The following is an 18,650-nucleotide window of genomic DNA, read 5'->3' on the forward strand; positions in this document are numbered from 1 at the left end:
CCCCTGGTTGCTCCTCTCCTCTCCCATCCCCACCCCCTGCCACGTCTTCACTGTTGTGTCCCCCCTACCATCCATCTCTACACCCTTCATCTCCTTTCCCAAGGTGGCTTCCATCAACTCCCCCTCCTGGATGATGCCCTCTCTCCCTCCATTTTTCCCTCCTATCAACTCTGTCCTCACCCTCCCCCTCCTTTCCTCCATCCTTTCCCTGGGCTCCCTCTTCCCCCCTTCAATCCTGTGTCTCTCCCCACCTAACCTCTCCCTACCTCCCTCCTCCTCCCCCCCCACCCCCAGGTCCCTTTGTATTCCCATCCTCTCCCTTCCCCACTAGCTGTCGCGTCTGCCCAGCACCCCCTACCCCTCTCCTCATCCTCCATTGGCTCCTTTCCCCTCTCCCCCCTTCACTTTTCCTAACCTTCCCCCCTTTTTTATCTTCCGCTCATCTGTCTAGTTTCCCCTCACGTGCTCTCGGCTGTGGTATGTCATATGTTAGCGCAGTGTTCCAGTGAATGTCCAGTGTTGTTTCACCTTTTACCGTGTTGTGAACAGAAACCATGCTGTCGCTGGGTGTGAATTTTATGTCCTTCGCGAACAGACACCAGACTGTCGCCGTGTTTTTTTAATTGTCTGTCTATTATTTTACCTGTCTGCTTCGTATGTATTTTTATTAGGATGATCATCATCCCTTTGTTCTGTTTTAAGTTCCACGATTTTTTCGCCATGTTACCCTTTCAGTCTTAGATTTTATCGCCTGTTTTTTTATTATGTATTATCTTTACCTTTTTAAAACAAAGTCTGAAGACTGAAGAGCGGCATACTAAGCTGCTGCCAGCCCGCCCCCTTCGGGGGGGGAATAGAAATTCAATAAAGAAAAAGAAAGAAAAAAAAAAAAAAGAAATTCGCCAGTCGGTCAGTTGGTCAGCCGGGTCAGTGTGGGCAGTCAGTGTCTGTCTGTCGTCCGGAGTGCTAGTATGTGTTAAGCCGCCAGTCTGCTCGAGTTTGTTCAGGCAGTGGTCATTAGCGGTTGGATCGATCGGTTGGTCGGTCGCGCACGGGGACACAAGATGACTTGTCCGTCTTGAGCGTCGGCGCATGTGAGGGCGCCACGTGAGTCCAGTGGGCCGCGCCGTATAGCGAAAGGTGGTGGCTTCGCGGCCGACACGAGAGCAACAGCAGTCAAACCACGACATCGGTCTGAGATCGGCGCGCCTTCCTGCGTCCGTTGAAGCGGCTGGCAGCGGACGGTTCGGGAGAGCGTTTTGGGGGTGCTGCGCCAGGTCTTCACCAGAAATCGCAGTTTATTAGAAGTTAAGCGACTGGAGATATATTGTTTCATTTACTTGTTAAATTCTACTTGTTTTCTTGGTGAGGTCACCAGCCGCTTTGTTTTGGGGCCGTCCCACCATTCTTCTCCGTTTGCCCACCCGCGGGAAGGTGGTTGTTTATAAATTGGGTGGTCCGTTTTTTCCTTGTGGAGTAGGGGCGGGTTAGAGCAACCTGCGGTTCGGGTTGTTCGGTAATCTCCCTATCAATCTGCCGTACGTTAACAGCTGCCTCTGTCATGTTTGTCGGATTCGGTGTGTTAACGAATTTATTGCTTGAAGTGTAACGGCCGAATTCCTGAAATATGTTTTTATCTTGCCTATCATCTTGAGAGGCGATATGTGCGTAATGTAGAGCATGTTTGGCCAACCTTGTATATTTTATGTAAGACTGCATTTCATGGGTTTTATTGAAATCATCATTTTAGTATATAAAGTTGCCATCCTTCCACCGTAAGAGTTTTTTTTTTTTTTTTTTTTTTTTTTTTTTTTAAATCAAGTTGCACCTTCGTTGGCAAGTTAATCTTTTAATGTTAGTGTTTTCTACAATTTCCATCCCTCCTACAGGGTGCATAGTTTATGTGCTTGTGTGAGTTGTTAAAATTTTTAGTTTAAAGTAATGTGGTGTGTTGCAGTTTTGCACCAGTGTAGGCTTTCAGAAGTTGTTGTGAGCGGTCGTGACTACGGTCGTGTCAAAAGGGAGCGGCAAGGTTCTCAGCCCGAAAGCTCATACAGTCGAAAATTTGTTCTCTCTGCCTCTCAATAAATTGTAACTTGATATTTAGAGGGTGCTTTCTGATTATAATTTTAAATCTGTTAAAAAAAAAGAAAAAAAGACTTTTAGGAATAAAATTTCCATTTGTTGAAATAAATTTGATTTGTTTTTATCAATTACCCACTGGCAACTACTTCCACGCTCACATCGTGTGATTACATGTGTTAATGTTCTTGACGAATCGCTAGTAAATAAAGTAAATTCTTAAGAAAAGGTTTTGAAAGTATATTCGCGGTTCAAGGACTACTGATAGCACGTTGGAAATCACTGGTGATTTCTTCCGTTTATGTCATACATTTTTTTTTTACAGTCACGTTCCACTTAGCTCAGCAGTCCTTGTCCGTTAGTACCTGAGCTCTGCCTGGTCTTGCTTTAGCTGCAGTTGTTCCTTCAGTTTTCAGTTCACAATCACATCACCAACAGCCGACTGGGGCAGCTTTAGAGAGGCTGACATGTACCTGATCGATCTGAATCGCAGGTGACATCCATTCATTACTCACGGAGGTCTCTGACCAATCCACTGTGCAGTTATTGCTTTTCTACTGATAACGCAATCCTCTCTGCCTCCATTTGTACTGACAGGACCAGTTCTAGTTCCGGATTACATACGGGTTCAAATGGCTCAAATGGCTCTGAGCACTATGGGACATAACTACTGAGATCATCATTCCCCTAGAACTTAGAACTACTTAAACCTAACTAACCTAAGGACATCACACACATCCATGCCCGAGGCAGGATTCGAACCTGCGACCGTAGCGGTTTCAGACTGTAGCGCCTAGAGCCGCTCGGCCACTCCGGCCGGCTTACATACGGGTGTTCATGTACTTTTGCTCAGATACTTTGCTGTGACTATGTCAATTTTATACTCGGACTTACAATTTAAGAATTCCCAAAATGAGATTTTCACTCTGCAGTGGAGTGTGCGTTGATATGAAACTTCCTGGCAGATCAAGACTGTGTGCCGGACCGAGACTCGAACTCGGGACCTTCACTTTTCGCGGGCAAGTGCTCTACCATCTGAGCTGTCCAAGCACGACTCACGACCCGTCCTCACAGCTTCAATTCTGTCAGTGCCTCGTCTCCTACTTTCCAGACTTCACAGAAGCTCTTCTGCAAACCTTGGAGAACTAGCACCCCTGGAAGAAAGGATTCTGGAAACATCCCCCAGGCTGTGGCTAAGCCATGTCTCTGCAATATCCTTTCTTCCAGGGGTGCTAGTTTTGCAAGGTTCGCAGGAAGAAACGGTTCAAATTTGGTTCAAAATGGTTCAAATGGCCCTGAGCACTATGCGACTCAACATCTGACGTCTTCAGTCCCCTAGACTTTGAACTACTCAAACCTAAGAAAATCACACACTTCCATGCCCGAGGCAGGATTCGAACCTGCGACCGTAGCAGCAGCGTGGTTCCGGACTGGAGCGCCTAGAACCGCTCGGCCACCGCGGCTGGCTGATTCGCAGGAGAGCTGCTGTGAGCGTTGGAAGGCAGGAGACGAGATATTGGCAGAATTGAAGCTGTGAGGAGGCGTCGTGAGTCGTGCTTGGGTAGGTCAGATGGTAGAGCCCTTGCCCGCGAAAGGCGAAGGTCCCGAGTTCAAGTCTCGGTCCAGCACACAGTTTTAATCTGTCAGGAAGTTTTAAGAGTTCCCAACTTCGCAATGTTAGGCATTCAGTTGTAGTTCAGCAGATGTGTTTTCATTGTCACCGCCTCTTTGAGCTTTTGATGTTGACAAGTTAGTGTGTAACGTATTCAAGTTTCCGTTATCGTGGACTTAAGTTAGTATTATTTGTAATTCAGTTTCGTGGTGTCTCACTGTCCATGGTCCTCCCCCCCCCCCCCCCCCCCCACCTTATTTTTTAAACAATTCATCTGATTACACTTTGTAAGCCGTTGGGCAGAATAAGTTGTGGTACCCTTAAAGGGTGGGTTGCTGGAGCATCTTCAGGTCAACCTGACACGATATTTCGGTGGTACAGCTGGCCTTCATCTTCAGGTGACACGATGTTGTTGCTAATCTCGTCGAACTGTGGAGTAGGCGCCCCTGTGTGCGCAAACAAGAACGGGTTTTCGCTGTCGTAACTAATCGAAAACAGCTTCCGCCAATTGAGAACGACGTGCTCTAATGCAGGTCAGTGTAGTGTTCCAGCACTTGCTCATAGGACAGCTATTGTCACTGTTAATGACAGTAAATGTAAATGTCGTGTGACTAATGCCTCCCGTCGAGCAGACCGTTCGCTGGGTGCAAGTCTTACGATCTGACGCCACTTCGGCAACTTGCGCGTCTATAGGGATGATTAGGAAAAGACAACACCCAGTCCCTGAGCGGAGAAAATCTCCGATCCAGCCGGGAATCGTATCCGGGTCCTTAGGATTGACATTCTGTCGTGCTGACCACTCAGCTACCGGGGGCGGATGTTGATAACAGTAGTAGCTGGAGATCCGAATGGGGGAGATCTGATAGGGGAAGTAATCGAGACTCTTTTGCCAACCCCGAGAAATCATTATGACTCGGATCCTGTGGATGCATATTGTCTTCAATACAGTTGTTTCTACTGGCTTGCGTATCCTGACGCCGGTGGTCACTGCTGATTTTTCTGCCTTTTAGGGGTAGTTCACCCCAAGGGCAGGAGGGTGTCCTGAAATTTGGTCAGATCCTCCGCTCTCTTTGACAAGGCCGTTGGCAGAATGAGGGTGACTCCGTACGCCAGAAGTCTTCGACTCCCACTGATGACGCTTTTTGCTCAAAACATAAGCAGAGTTTGTGACTGAACACCGCACGGGCCGAGAACTGTCTGACTACGAGTCAAAGACGGCACCCGCAGATCACCCATACGTACAATACCAGTATTATTTTGAAATGAACGATTTTGGTCGGTCATTGCAATCAGAACCACGAACACAACGCAATTCTGCATACCAGTTGAAAACGGATTTCTGTGAAGCTTATTGATAGCCAAAAGTTGAACTAAGCGATTTGAAGCGTAGTTGTCGACTTCGACATGTACAAAAATCGTAAAAAAATCATTGATCGAAAAATTTCGGGTGAAATTTTCAGTTTTTTACAACTATTTCTTAAAATGCTCTCTGAAAACGAACCACTACGCCAGTTTGTGAGCTGCTTTTATTTTATCATCATCATCATCATCATCATTTAAGACTGATTATGCCTTTCAGCGTTCAGTCTGGAGCATAGCCTCCCTTATACAGTTCCTCCATGATCCCCTATTCAGTGCTAACATTGGCACAAGCACATGCACAAGCACAATCAGAGCTTTTATTTTAAGAATAAAGAAATAAATTTTTAAAGGGTCAGTAAAGAACATGTAAATAGCACCATATAACGGTCGACTGTTGTGTGTTTGTCGTTTAGGGCCTTCCAACGGCGAGGTTATCAGTGTCCTTATGAGAATTAAGAGAAACTAATGTGATTATAACGTCGAAAGTGTTATACAAGAAGTAAGAGGCAATTTGACAAAATTACGCACTCTCTCTCTCTCTTAGTCCCGTCGACGGTCACCAACACAGTCTCACTAGCTCAAATCCTATAAGATAGAGTTAAAGTCGTTAGATGTTCTAAAACTGCCAGTTAAAACAATGTTAAGATAAAAGGGAAATCAAAAGACTTACACAGGGATATATTCCTGGCTAATCACTCACAAGAGATGTGAAGGGGGCAGTGACCCAGACAACACATTAAAAACCACTCCCTAATATTTTAGTTATTTCGGGTACTTAAGGCGAAATCGTTCTAGGGCGCAAGGAAAACATCAACCAACACTTACAGAACGGCAAAAAATTTGGCTACTGGAGGGAATCATTCAAGAAAATATGGCCAGAACTCATGTCACAGAGAGTGGCAGACCATCTACATCTGCATTTTCATGGATTCTCTGTAAATGATATTTAACTGCTTGACTCAGGGTTCATCGAACCGTCTTCACAATTCTCTATTATTCCAGTCTATTATAGCGCACGGAAAAAACGAACAGCTATATCTTTTCGTGCTAGCTCTGATTTTCCTTATTTTATTATGATGATCGTTTCTCCCTATGTAGGTCGGCGTCAACAAAATCAAATGGTTCAAATGGCTCTGAGCACTATGGGACTCAACATCTTAGGTCATCAGTCCCCTAGAACTTAGAACTACTTAAACCTAACTAACCTAAGGACATCACACACACCCATGCCCGAGGCAGGATTCGAACCTGCGACCGTAGCAGTCCCGCGGTTCCGGACTGCAGCGCCAGAACCGCTAGACCACCGCGGCCGGCGTCAACAAAATATTTTCGTGTTAGGAGGAGAAAATGGGTGACTGAAATTTCGTGAGAAGATTCCTCCGCAACGAAAAACGGCTATGTTTTAATGATGTCCACCCCAAATCCTCTACCATTTCGGTGACACTCTCTCCCTTATTTCACTATAATAAAAAACGTGCTGCCCTTTCTTGATCGTTTTCCATGTACTCCGTCAATCCTATCTGTTAACGATCCTACACCGCGCAGCAGTATTCTAAAAGAGGACAAACAAGCACTGAGTAGACAGTCTCTGTAGTTGATATGTTACGTTTTCTAAGTGTCCTGCTATTAAAACGCAGTCTTTGGTTAAGCCTTCCACACAACGTTTTCCATGTGTTATATAACATATATGTGTTATATAGCATAAAATAAATATCTGCGAAGAATCTGGACGGAACATGGAACAGATGGTATGGATGGAGCAAGACTGGGCTGGCCAGTTTACTCCTCAAATTGAGCCGTAAAGAAAGGGCTTAATTGCATGTCATTTCGGACTGTGCCGAATTCCCAACGAATACACTCAGGAATTTGTTTGCGTTCCGCTCATCGGTCCGCGTAAAAAATGGCAGCGTTTCGCTTTTGCGCGACTCTCACGGGGTTGTTTGCTTCGGCAGAGGAACACAGCCCGAGGATTGGAGCAAGAGGCGCCACGTCGCTCCGCAGCCGGTTCACTTTGCATACAGTTCTCTGCAGAAGTTCGCCTGCGGGAGCTCTCGGGTCGGTATTCTGCCTCCGGAACGCACCTCCAGGTCTGAGCAAAGGCGACATCTGGTCCAGCATTACAAGCGGGGGGGAGGGGAGGGGGAGGGGAGGGGGAGGGGAGGGGGAGGGGAGGGGAGGGGAGCGCCAGGAGCTCTCAGCGTCGGCGAGCTGCCTCCAACCAGACGACAAGAAACGCCGAACTTCGCCAAATTCCCCCGGCGCCCTCTCGATGACGTGCCTCCTCTGTCTTCAGACTAAAGAGGAAAGGTAAACACGCTGTCTTTCAAGTTGCTGTATTACTTTGTCCACGAGAGAGAGTGCTTCGCTTGCCCCTCCTTAAAGCGCTGGTGCTCTCACGAAGTGGCTGACTGTATGTTTATTGATATTTATCACTGAACCTATCAATTATCTTTCAGGTTTTTCAAATAATTGTTTTCTACTTAATTACTAAAAATTCCTAAAATATAGCGTCAAGGCTGAGGTGATACTGGACACAAAAACAAATGGCATTTGTCGTATCACTTAAGACACCTTTTCTGCCGCTGACAACGACGAATGCCGTCCGAACTTACCAATCTACTAGCGAACCGGGCAGTGCTTCGCAGTTCAGGCGCTTCCCGGAATCACAGGACTATGTACCCTATTTCGTAAATTGTTTAAAATCAATCAGCTGGTTCTGTAGAATATTCTACCAACGTTTTGTTTTATTATCTCAATTCTAGAGGTCAGGGCAGCTTTTTGACGGTGCGTGTCCGCGCAGCACTCCTCGTTCAGTTTAATACAGCGAGTGCCTATGTGCAAGTTGGTTTCGGGTTTTGGTACTGCGTTTACGCTACGAAGATACCTGCAGATGTTGAGCCACAGTAAACAGTAGCAATGGGTAGGCAAGAACGACAGTCTTATGACAATTGTATAACATGTACCTTCAAATGGTTCAAATGGCTCTAAGCACTATGGGACTTAACTTCCCCTAGACTTAGAACTACACTACAGGCCATTAAAATTGCTTCACCAAGAAGAAATGCAGATGATAAACGGGTATTCATTGGACAAATATATTATACTAGAACTGACTTGTGATTACATTTTCACGCAATTTGGATGCATGGATCCTGAGAAATCAGTACCCAGAACAACCACCTCTGGCCGTAATAACGGCCTTGATACGCCTGGGCATTGAGTCAAACAGAGCTTGGATGGCCTGTACAGGTACAGCTGCCCATGCAGCTTCAACACGATACCACAGTTCATCAAGAGTAGTGACTGGCATATTGTGACGAGCCAGTTGCTCGGCCAGCATTGACCAGACGTTTTCAATTGGTGAGAGATCTGGAGAATGTGCTGGCCAGGGCAGCAGTCGAACATTTTCTGTATCCAGAAAGGCCCGTACAGCACCTGCGACATGCGGTCATGCATTATCCTGCTGAAATATAGGGTTTCGCAGGGATCGAATGAAGGGTAGAGCCCCGGGTCGTAACACTTCTGAAATGTAACGTCCACTGTTCAAAGTGCCGTCAATGCGAACAAGAGGTGACCGAGATGTGTATCCAATGGCACCCCATACCATCACGTCGGGTGATACGCCAGTATGGAGATGAATAATACACGCTTCCAATGTGCGTTCACCGCGATGTCACCAAACACGGATGCGACCATCATGATGCCGTAAACAGAACCTGGATTCATCCGAAAAAGTGGTTTTGTCATTCGTGCACCCAGCTTTGTCGTTGAGTACACCACTGCAGCGCTCCTGTCTGTGATGCAGCGTCAAGGCTAACCGCAGCCATGGTCTCCGAGCTGATAGTCCACGCTGCTGCAAACGTCGTCGAACTGTTCGTGCAGATGGTTGTTGTTTTGCAAACGTCCCCATCTGTTGACTGAGGCATCGAGACGTGGCTGCACGATCCGTTACAGCCATGCGGATAAGATGCCTGTCATCTCGACTGCTAGTGATACGAGGCCGTTGGGATCCAGCACGGCGTTCCGTATTACCCTCCTGAACCCACCGATTCCATATCCTGCTAACAGTCATTGGATCTCGACCAACGCGAGCAGCAACGTCGCGATACGATAAACCGCAATCGCGATAGGCTACAACCCGGCCTTTATCAAAGTCGGAAACGTGATGGTACGCATTTCTCCTCCTTACACGAGGCATCACAACAATGTTTCACCAGGCAACGCCGGTCAACAGCTGTTTGTATATGAGAAATAGGTTGGAAACTTTCCTCATGTCAGCACGTTGTAGGTGTCGCCACCGGCGCCAGCCTTGTGTGAATGCCAATAAATGTTTACCGGAAATATTATTTTTCACATTAAAACATATGTTAAAATATCTAGCACTAGGGAAAGATAAACGTAATACCCTCATACAACCTAATAAAATACACTTGTAATTTAGGATCAGGTTGTTATTCAAATATATTAAAAGTTGTCCTTCCTCAGATTACCAGTTTGTCCTACGAGCCTTCCTTCCGTAAAATACCTCAGGTCCTAAATACTTGTTGGAACTGTAAATACATCGTAATTTCCTTCTGCCTCTCTCTATCCTTCTTCTCTTAACCCTTCTCTCCGTCTATCTCCTCCTCCTTCCCCTCTCCTCCTCTCCATTTCCTTCCCTCTCATCCCTCTCCGTCCATCTATTCTTCCCCCCTCCCCCCCCCCATGTGTCTGATCTTGACCGTTGTTAATGATACTCCGAACGAAACCTTTACTAATAAAGTCGCTTGGAATCAGTGAGTAAATTGGCTGGGATTATTGGTTACACGGTATGAGAGGGATTAAAACCGACTGCTAGTGGCCGGCCGATGTGGCCGAGTGGTTCCAGGCGCTACATTCTGGAACCGCGCGACCGCTACGGTCGCAGGTACGAATCCTGCCTCGGGCATGGATGTGTGTGATGTTCTTAGGTTAGTTAGGTTTAAGTACTTCTAAGCTCTAGGGGACTGATGACCACAGAAGTTAAGTCTCACAGTGCTCAGAACCATTTTTGAACCGACTGCTAGTAAGGAAACAAACAGCACATGTCGTGCATACAATTTTTAATTTAAGTTGTGTGATTATAAGGAAAACGAATACACACTATGTGGTCAAAAGTGTCCGGACACCTGGCTGAAGATGACTTAAAAGTTCGTGGAGACCTCCACTGGTAATGGTGGAATTCAACATGGTGTTGGCCCACCCTTAGCATTGATGACAGTTTCCGCTTTCGCAGCATACGTTCAATCAGAAGCTGGAAGGTTTCTTGGGGAATGGCATCCTGTTCTTCACGGAGTGCTGCACTGAGGAGAGGTATGTATGTCGGTCGCTGAGGTCTATCACGAAGTCGGCGTTCCAAAATATCCCAAAGGTGTCCCATAGGATTCAGGTCAGGACTCTGCAGGCCAGTCCATTACAGGGATGTTATTGTCGTGTAACCACGCCGCCACAGGCCGTTTATTATGAATAGGTGCTCGATCGTGTTGAAAGATGCAGTCGCCATTCCCAAATTGCTCTACAACTGTGGGAAGCAAGAAGATGCTTAAAAAATCAATGTAGGCTTGTACAGTCATAGCGCCACGCAAAACAAGAAGGGGTGCGAGCCCCCTCCATGAAAAACACGACCACACCGTAACACCACTGCCTCCGAATTTTACTGTTGTCCTAGGCGCTGTAGTCCGGAACCGCGCGACTGCTACGGTCGCCGGTTCGAATCCTCCCTCGGGCATGGATGTGTGTGATGTCCTTAGGTTAGTTAGGTTTAAGGGCCTCCGGAAAGGCTCAAAATCATGAAAAGTTCAATTTTTACTTTTTGCGTTTTCTGAATCTGCAGACTATTACCTTTTAATAGATATATAATTTATTCAATTCCGAAAACTACAACTATTTTTAAATTTTTTTTGAAATGTGTTCTACATGGGCGTGACCCACTGTGGCGCTGTTAAACTGCTATCAAATGGTGTTATTGTTAACGTCCGTGTTCATCAGGTACATTTTAGTGATGTGAGATAAAGTATGTGTTGTGGCTAACCTCTGATGGTTCAATATATATCGCTGGTGTGATTGTCGATTGTTCCATGTTTATTTGCTCTGTCGTTATCTCGAAAATATTCGTAATTAATTCTGTTTCTTCAGTCTCTGTTTTGTTGAAGTATAATAATGAGTAAAAGTAAAGTTATTAGAAATCCTCTGAAGGCTTTTAAGAAAAGGAGAAATGTTGGAAAGCCAAAGGTATATGTTATTACTGTAAATAATAACATTCTAACATGGTACGAGCGATGCTTGCTTTAGACAAGGAACGCCTTCGGGCTGCAGACAGGGCTGTAAAGAGTCTAGAAATACAAGCAAGAGTAAACAGGAGGAGGAACAAGAGGAAGCTGGAGGATGAGTTTGCGGAGGATGAAGATAATCCATCCTATGGACCTGGAATGCATTAAAAAGTTAATCCAATCTTTGTCGCTCGATTCCCAAAACTTTTATTTTCTCATACTAATTACATGTTTTCTAAGGATCTTCCAAACATATTTGTTTCAAACTTTCAGTAAATGTTACACAGTACCTTCTGGATAATTTAACACAGCCTTTTTCCAAAAAACTGTATATTTTTGAATATATAAATAAAAAATTGGAAAAAATGTTGTGAATTTTCATTACAATTGAAAAAAAAATCATCTTTAATAACTGAACTAAAATTTTGTAAAATCCCTGTGTTAAGTTGTAGCCCATATTCCAATAAATAATCTGTAAAAAGTTCAACTTCCTACCTCAAATACTTTGTGAGGAAAGATGTAATTTATAAGCGTTATTTTAACATTGCAAGTATAGGGCGTTCCGGAGCCCCTTAAGTAGTTCTAAGTTCTAGGGGACTGATGACCTCAGATGTTAAGTCCCATAGTGCTCAGAGCCATTTGAACCATTTTTACTGTTGTCACTACACACGCTGGCTGATGATGCTCACCGAGCACTCCCCATACCAACACCCTGCCATCGGGTCGCCACATTGTGTACCGTGAATCGTCACTCCACGCAACGTTTTCCCACTGTTCAATCGTCCAACGTTTACGCTCCTTACACCAAGCGAGGCGGCGTTTGGCATTTACCGGCGTGGTGTGTGGCCTATGAGCAGCCGCTCGACCATGAAATCCAAGTTTTCTCACCACCCGCCAAACTGTCATAGTTCTTGCATTGGATCGTGATGCAGTTTGGAATTCTTGTGTGATGGTCTGAATAGATGTCTGCCTATTACACATTACGACCCTCTTCAACTGTCGGCGGTCTCTGTCAGTCTACAGACGACGTCGGCCCTGTACTCTTTTCTGCTATACGTGTCCATTCACGTTTCCAGTTCGCTGTCACATCGGAAACAGTGGACCTAGCGATGTTTAGGAGTGTGGAAATCTCACGTACAGACGTATCACACAAGTGACACCCAATCACCTGACAACGATCGACGTCCATGAGTTCCGCGAAGCGCCCCATTCTGCTCTCTCACGATGTCTGATGACTACTGAGGTCGCTGATATTGAGTACCTGGCAGTAGCTGAGAGAAATATGCACCTAATACGAAAAACGTATGTTTTTGGGGATGTCAGGGTAATTTTGATCACATAGTGTATATGGTGGAAACAATTTGTGCAGTGGTTTAAACGCTCTGCAGTCATAGTTAAAACTCAATGCGGGACAGAAAACGAAACCGCACATTTTCAGAGCACAGCCTTTTCTTTCGCGCAGTTGCTTTTAACAGAGAACTTGTACACTGTTGTTTAAAAAATATGTACATAGCGTATGACCATCAAATTGTTTATTAAAGTATCGTGTAAATTTTTGAGGTACATCGGTCAAGAACATTTCGAGACTTTTACTAACAATGTTTCCTCCTAAAGAAATCGGTAGATGTAGTGTACATATGCAGTCAAACAAACTATTACAGTTTTCTCTGCCTCGTGATGACTGGGTGTTGTGTGATGTCCTTAGGTTAGTTAGGTTTAAGTAGTTCTAAGTTCTAGGGGACTGATGACCATAGATGTTAAGTCCCATAGTGCTCAGAGCCATTTGAACCATTTTGAACTATTACAGTTTGAGAAAATCTGGATGATTTATTCAAGAGAAGGTGCTTTACAAACTTAGCAGGTCAAAAACGTGTTGGTCCACTTCCGGCCCTTCTGCAAGCAGTGATTCGGCTTGACACCGATTGACAGAATTACTGGATGTCCTCCCGAGGGATCTAGTGCCTAATTCTGTTCGATTGGCGCGTTAGATCGTCAAAATCCCGAGATGTTTGGAGTGACATGTCCATAACGCTCCAAACGTTCTCAGTTGGGGAGAGACCTGCCGACCTTGCTGGCCAAGGCAGACAAGGAGGGGAACAAAACAGGGCGTTGAATATCGTCGACGTATCGCTGTGCCTTAAGGTTTCCGTGGTTGACAGCCAAAGGTGTCCACCCCTGAAAACAAATGGCGCCCTAGGCCATAACTCCTGGTTGTTGCGTCCGGCTGGTATCCCTCTGCTGTGCGGGACTCTCCAGAAACGTCTTCGGCATAGAATCTTATTGAGTGAAGTACAATTTTCTTCAGTGGTAATCCTGCTTCGAACTGGGCCCCAATGACTAGCGAAGAGATGTATAGAGACGCCCCAAAATGTACATACTTCGTAAGATGGTCGGCGGGATTCAAATGTGTTTTCTTCTGTCGAAACGGGCGACATTGTCTCACGCAAAACATGGGTTGTGATAAATTTTGAAGTGTCGTAACAGGAAAGTCAAGTTTGTGGCATCCTGAGGATGAGAGATACAAAACAGCCATTCGTTCAGGAACCTAAGGTATGGAATCGATACGTAACTCGATGTCAGAAGTTTCGAAGTACTTAAAGATTCAGTAGCAGTTACTTGAGCGTTGGTTTGTATTACATTATGAGTGTTCTCTGACTGTCTAGCCATGTCAGCCTCATTTCTACACTTAAATGGAGCACGTCATTTACCACACAGGAAACTTCTGTATCGAAAATTTCAGGCCTAGATCATACTTCAACTAAGTGTGTGTTCAGGTGAGAAAGCTGTCGTAACTTAGTTTTGACGCTTTAAGTTACTGTAGTAGATCTTTCTTGAGTTTGTTAGATGGACGTTAGCAATTATTTCCGCTTACTACCGTTTTTATGCCAGAATAGTGCTGATTCTCTTATACTCGTACGATGTGGTTTGCAAAATGTGGTATATCAATTTCTACTTCTTTGTCGTTTATGTATTCAGAGTACCTCATTGTAATTTTCTTTCCTTTTACACGTATGCTGAATAACAGCCATTGAAGGTACATTGACTTTCGTCTGTTTTGCCGAATTTATGTGAAATGGTGCAGAGTGTTTGTAATCTTGCTTTTCAGTGTCACCATGAATCACCTCATACAGTCATATTCCAGTAACAGTGGAAAGAATATACAGTACCGGGCATTTTCTTTTCGAGACAAATACAGGTCGTTCAATAATAAAAAACTGCAGTGCTGCACTTGTCTGCAAAGACAGAGCCATAGGGAATCACCCCGACGGAGGTTAATACAGATTCTAACCTCCTTGATAAAATAGATTCTAACATAGTGAGACGTTCGTGACTCGTGTTCCCGCCATCATCTACTTTACACCCTGTTTTCAACGTACTTCCACCTCACGACGTTCATTTAAATTACTACTGTCACTGAGTTGCTGCTTTGCCTGACCGTGAGCGGCGTTAGCAGCGCGTATCGATATATCCCATCTCGTAGTATATTTGCTCGACTACTGTTGTCTGTCGTCTGTCGTAAGAGAGTTCGGGTCGCGAGTTCGGGCTGCCAGTCAGTTGGAACGCGTCTGGATCGCAGTCCGGATCTGCCAGTCGGGGAGTTGCAATGCGGCACTCGTGCAGTCGGGTTGGAGCTGTGAGGTCTTCGTCGACACGGCTCGCCCGACCATTGCCGCCACGCATCACTTAAGCTGGTCCACGGTCTTGGTGGATCGTCGGTCGGTCGTCTTACCAGACGACGCGTTTCGGCTCGCCGATCGTTCACGAATTGGTTGTGTGTGTGTGTGTGTGTGTGTGTGTGTGTATGCATCGAATCCCTATTTGTCTTCGTGGGTGCTTAGTTACTGTTGGGTATCGTTCAGGTCTTTGTGCAAGTGTTTGTCAGGTTGTGCGTGTAGTTGGCGTTATTTCCACTGACGACTGTTTTAGATGTTGTCGGCTTTCTGCGGGAGTCGGAAGGTTGCTGCGGACCAGGGAAGTTATCTCCACGCGGTGCAGTCGGCTGGGTCTTCAAATGGTTCAAATGGCTCTGAGCACTATGGGACTGAGGTCATCATTCCCCTAGAACTTAGAACTACTTAAACCTAACTAACCTAAGGACAACACACACATCCATGCCCGAGGCAGGATTCGAACCTGCGACAGTAGCGGTCACGCGGTTCCAAACTGAAGCGCCTAGAACCGCACGGCCACACCGGCCGGCCTTAGCTGGGTCTGCTGGCGGTCCCTGCACAGTGTCAGAGCATGTGTGGAGCTGTCCGATCGCTACTAACTTCGTGGCTCTCCGATCCAGGACGTCAAAGTTGAGTGGTGTTTTAAGTACCCAAGCCACGTGCATTCATGTTGTGTGCTTCGTTTCGGTGATTCGCTGTTGGGGGGGCTTTTCCTGTGCGCAACACCGAGTGTTTGTAGTGGTGAAATTGAGCCGCCGTGCCGTGGAATTAACTATATTGGTTCAATACAATTCAAGTGCACCAGCGGAATTTTCTGTCTTGTGGCCGTTAGTGTTCTGGTTACCTGCCCTGGTCACTGCCGTAAATTGAGGCAGTGTTCACTTTTGGTGAAGTTACCTATATTACCTTATTTCAAATTCAAGTGTATCAGCGGTATTTTCTGCCTTGTGGCCGTTAGTGTTCCGGTTACCTGCCCTGGCCAGGCAGCGTCCTTTTCTCACCCGTTGTCGCTGTCCAACATGGCGTGTAGTTTTGAAGGCTTAATACGTTTTTCATTGTGGATACTCACGTCCTTAACAGTTTGGACTTTGAGTTTTTATGTACCGATTGGTGGCAAGCAAGTCGTTTGGTCGATCGGTCTGTGACTGTCTCTTGGTTGGGTTACCGACGGATCAAGTGTAGTTGGGGCCACCACCTGACTCACTTAAGTGAACGTTAGTGTTTCGAGAGCAGCCCCCCCCCCCTCTCCTGTAGGATTCTAAGTGCCGTTGTCTATACTGTCATTTTCATGGATGTCTAATGGTCTGTTGGTAATCTATTATGTAATGGGGCTCAGTGTGACCAAATTGTGGCTTAGGGTGACGTCTGGCGGTCGTCGCCGGTGCCATTGTGAACGCAGCATGAGGTTACGTACTCGCACTGTTGTGTGTTACGGAGATTGTAATTCGTAAACGATTTTTTATAATTAAGGTCCACAACTTACGTAATTTCAGCCCTTCTTCTTAGGGTTCGGCTACTCATTCGTAAAAATGGAACCCTTATAGATCTCTTTGTTGTCCAACTGTTTAAAACCCTTTTCCTCAGGAACGGGTAGACATATCAAGGTGAAATTTATGTCACATACCACAGTCTACGGGTTTTTTGGCGGTGTAAATAATGTATGCTTCTAAGTCAATGAAATCGTAAGATATGACAATGCGTGTCAAATGTTTTAATACTTGCAAATTCACTCACAGAAACCTATAGGATACTCCCCGTTGGCCTAGAGTCATGAAATTGGGCAAGAAGCAAAGTTTCACAGTACAAGTAAAGGAAAAATTCAAAAGTGTTAATTTTTAATCCCTATCTGTCTGTTAAGAGACCTTTTTCTCAGGAATGGGTAGACGCATCAAGGTGAAAGATATGTCACATACTACGCGCAACAGTTCCTCGGCAGTGTAAAAAACGTAAGCGTGTAAGTGAATGTGTGGTGTCACCGCCAGACACCACACTTGCTAGGTGGTAGCTTTAAATCGGCCGCGGTCCATTAGTACATGTCGGACCCGCGTGTCGCCACTGTCAGTAATTGCAGACCGAGCGCCACCACACGGCAGGTCTAGAGAGACGTACTAGGACTCGTCCCAGTTGTACGGACGACTTTGCTAGCGACTACACTGACGAAGCCTTTCTCTCATTTGCCGAGAGATAGTTAGAATAGCATTCAGCTAAGTCCATGGCTACGACTTAGCAAGGCGCCATTAACCATTTCTAGAGAGAGTCTCACTTGTATCATCAAGAATGCTGTATACAAATGATGGATTAAAGTTAAGTATTCCAGCAGCTACGTACTTTTCTTTATAGCATTCATTACGTATCCTGTTTCAGACCTAAGCAAGCCTGCGTGAATTAAGCGCGTGCCCTTTCGGTTTCCTCGCCCTGTGTCTAGACTGTCTTGTCTAGACACAACAGAATGTAATCACAAGATACTGTCATATATGTCACGTATTCCGATACTCGCTAACTCACTTATCAAACCGTCCGCCTCATCATCATTTCATCCCCATCCGGCGCGCAGGTCGTCCAGTGTGGCGTCGAATGTAATAAGACCTGCCCCAAGGCGGCCGGACCTGCCCCGTAAGGGGCCTCCCAGCCAATGACGCCAAACGCTCGTTTCCATTTTACTTATCAAAACCTATAGGGTATCTCCCGTTGACCTACACTCATGAAATTCGGCAAGAGGCAAGGTTTAATAGTACAAGAGAAGGAGAAAATCACAAAGTGTTAAGTTTTAGTTATACGAAACAAAAGAATATCTCTTTTTATATGTGATCCGACTACAAATGGAAAATTCATTTCATGAGTCTTGCATTCGCGGGATTGATATCTTGTCGCCGGCCGGTGTGGTCGAGCGGTTCTAGGCGCTACAGTCTGGAACCGCGCGACTGCTACGGTCGCAGGTTCGAATCCTGCCTCGGACGTGGATGTGTATGATGTCCTTAGGTTACTTAGGTTTAAGTAGTTCTAAGTTTTAGGGGACTCATGATCTCAGACGTTAAGTCCCATAGTGCTTAGAGCCATTTGAACCATTTGATATCTTGTCAGGCAAAAACAGCCGAGATTTTCGATTCCCTGGATGGATGAACTTTCTATATAGGTAATTACAGGGTGACGTATATTGAACTATATGAAAAAAAAAACGTAAATTAGCTACAATCTGCGGCATGGTTCAGATGGCTCTGAGCACTATGGGACTGAACATCTGAGGTCATCAGTCCCCTAGAACTTAGAACTACTTAAACCTAACTAACCTAAGGACATCACACACATCCGTGCCCGCGGCAGGATTCGAACGTGCGACCATAGCGGGCGCGCGGTTCCGGACTGAAGCGCCTTGAACCGCTCGGCCACAGAGGTCGGCATACTGCGGCATGCACACACGTTATTCAACATGTAACCATCACTGAATATGTTCGAATTTAGGTTACGACATGTTCGATATACCTGCCATTATTGGCGATGATGTGGCGCAGACGAATAGCGAACTTCTGCATGACTCGCTGAAGTATCGGAACATCGATGCTGTCGAGACCTCTTGAATGGCTGTTTTCAGCTCAGTAATGGTTTTGGGGTTACTGCTGTACATCCTGTCGTTAATAT

Source organism: Schistocerca cancellata, chromosome 12 (genome assembly GCF_023864275.1).
Source record: "Schistocerca cancellata isolate TAMUIC-IGC-003103 chromosome 12, iqSchCanc2.1, whole genome shotgun sequence".
NCBI lineage: Eukaryota > Metazoa > Arthropoda > Insecta > Orthoptera > Acrididae > Schistocerca > Schistocerca cancellata.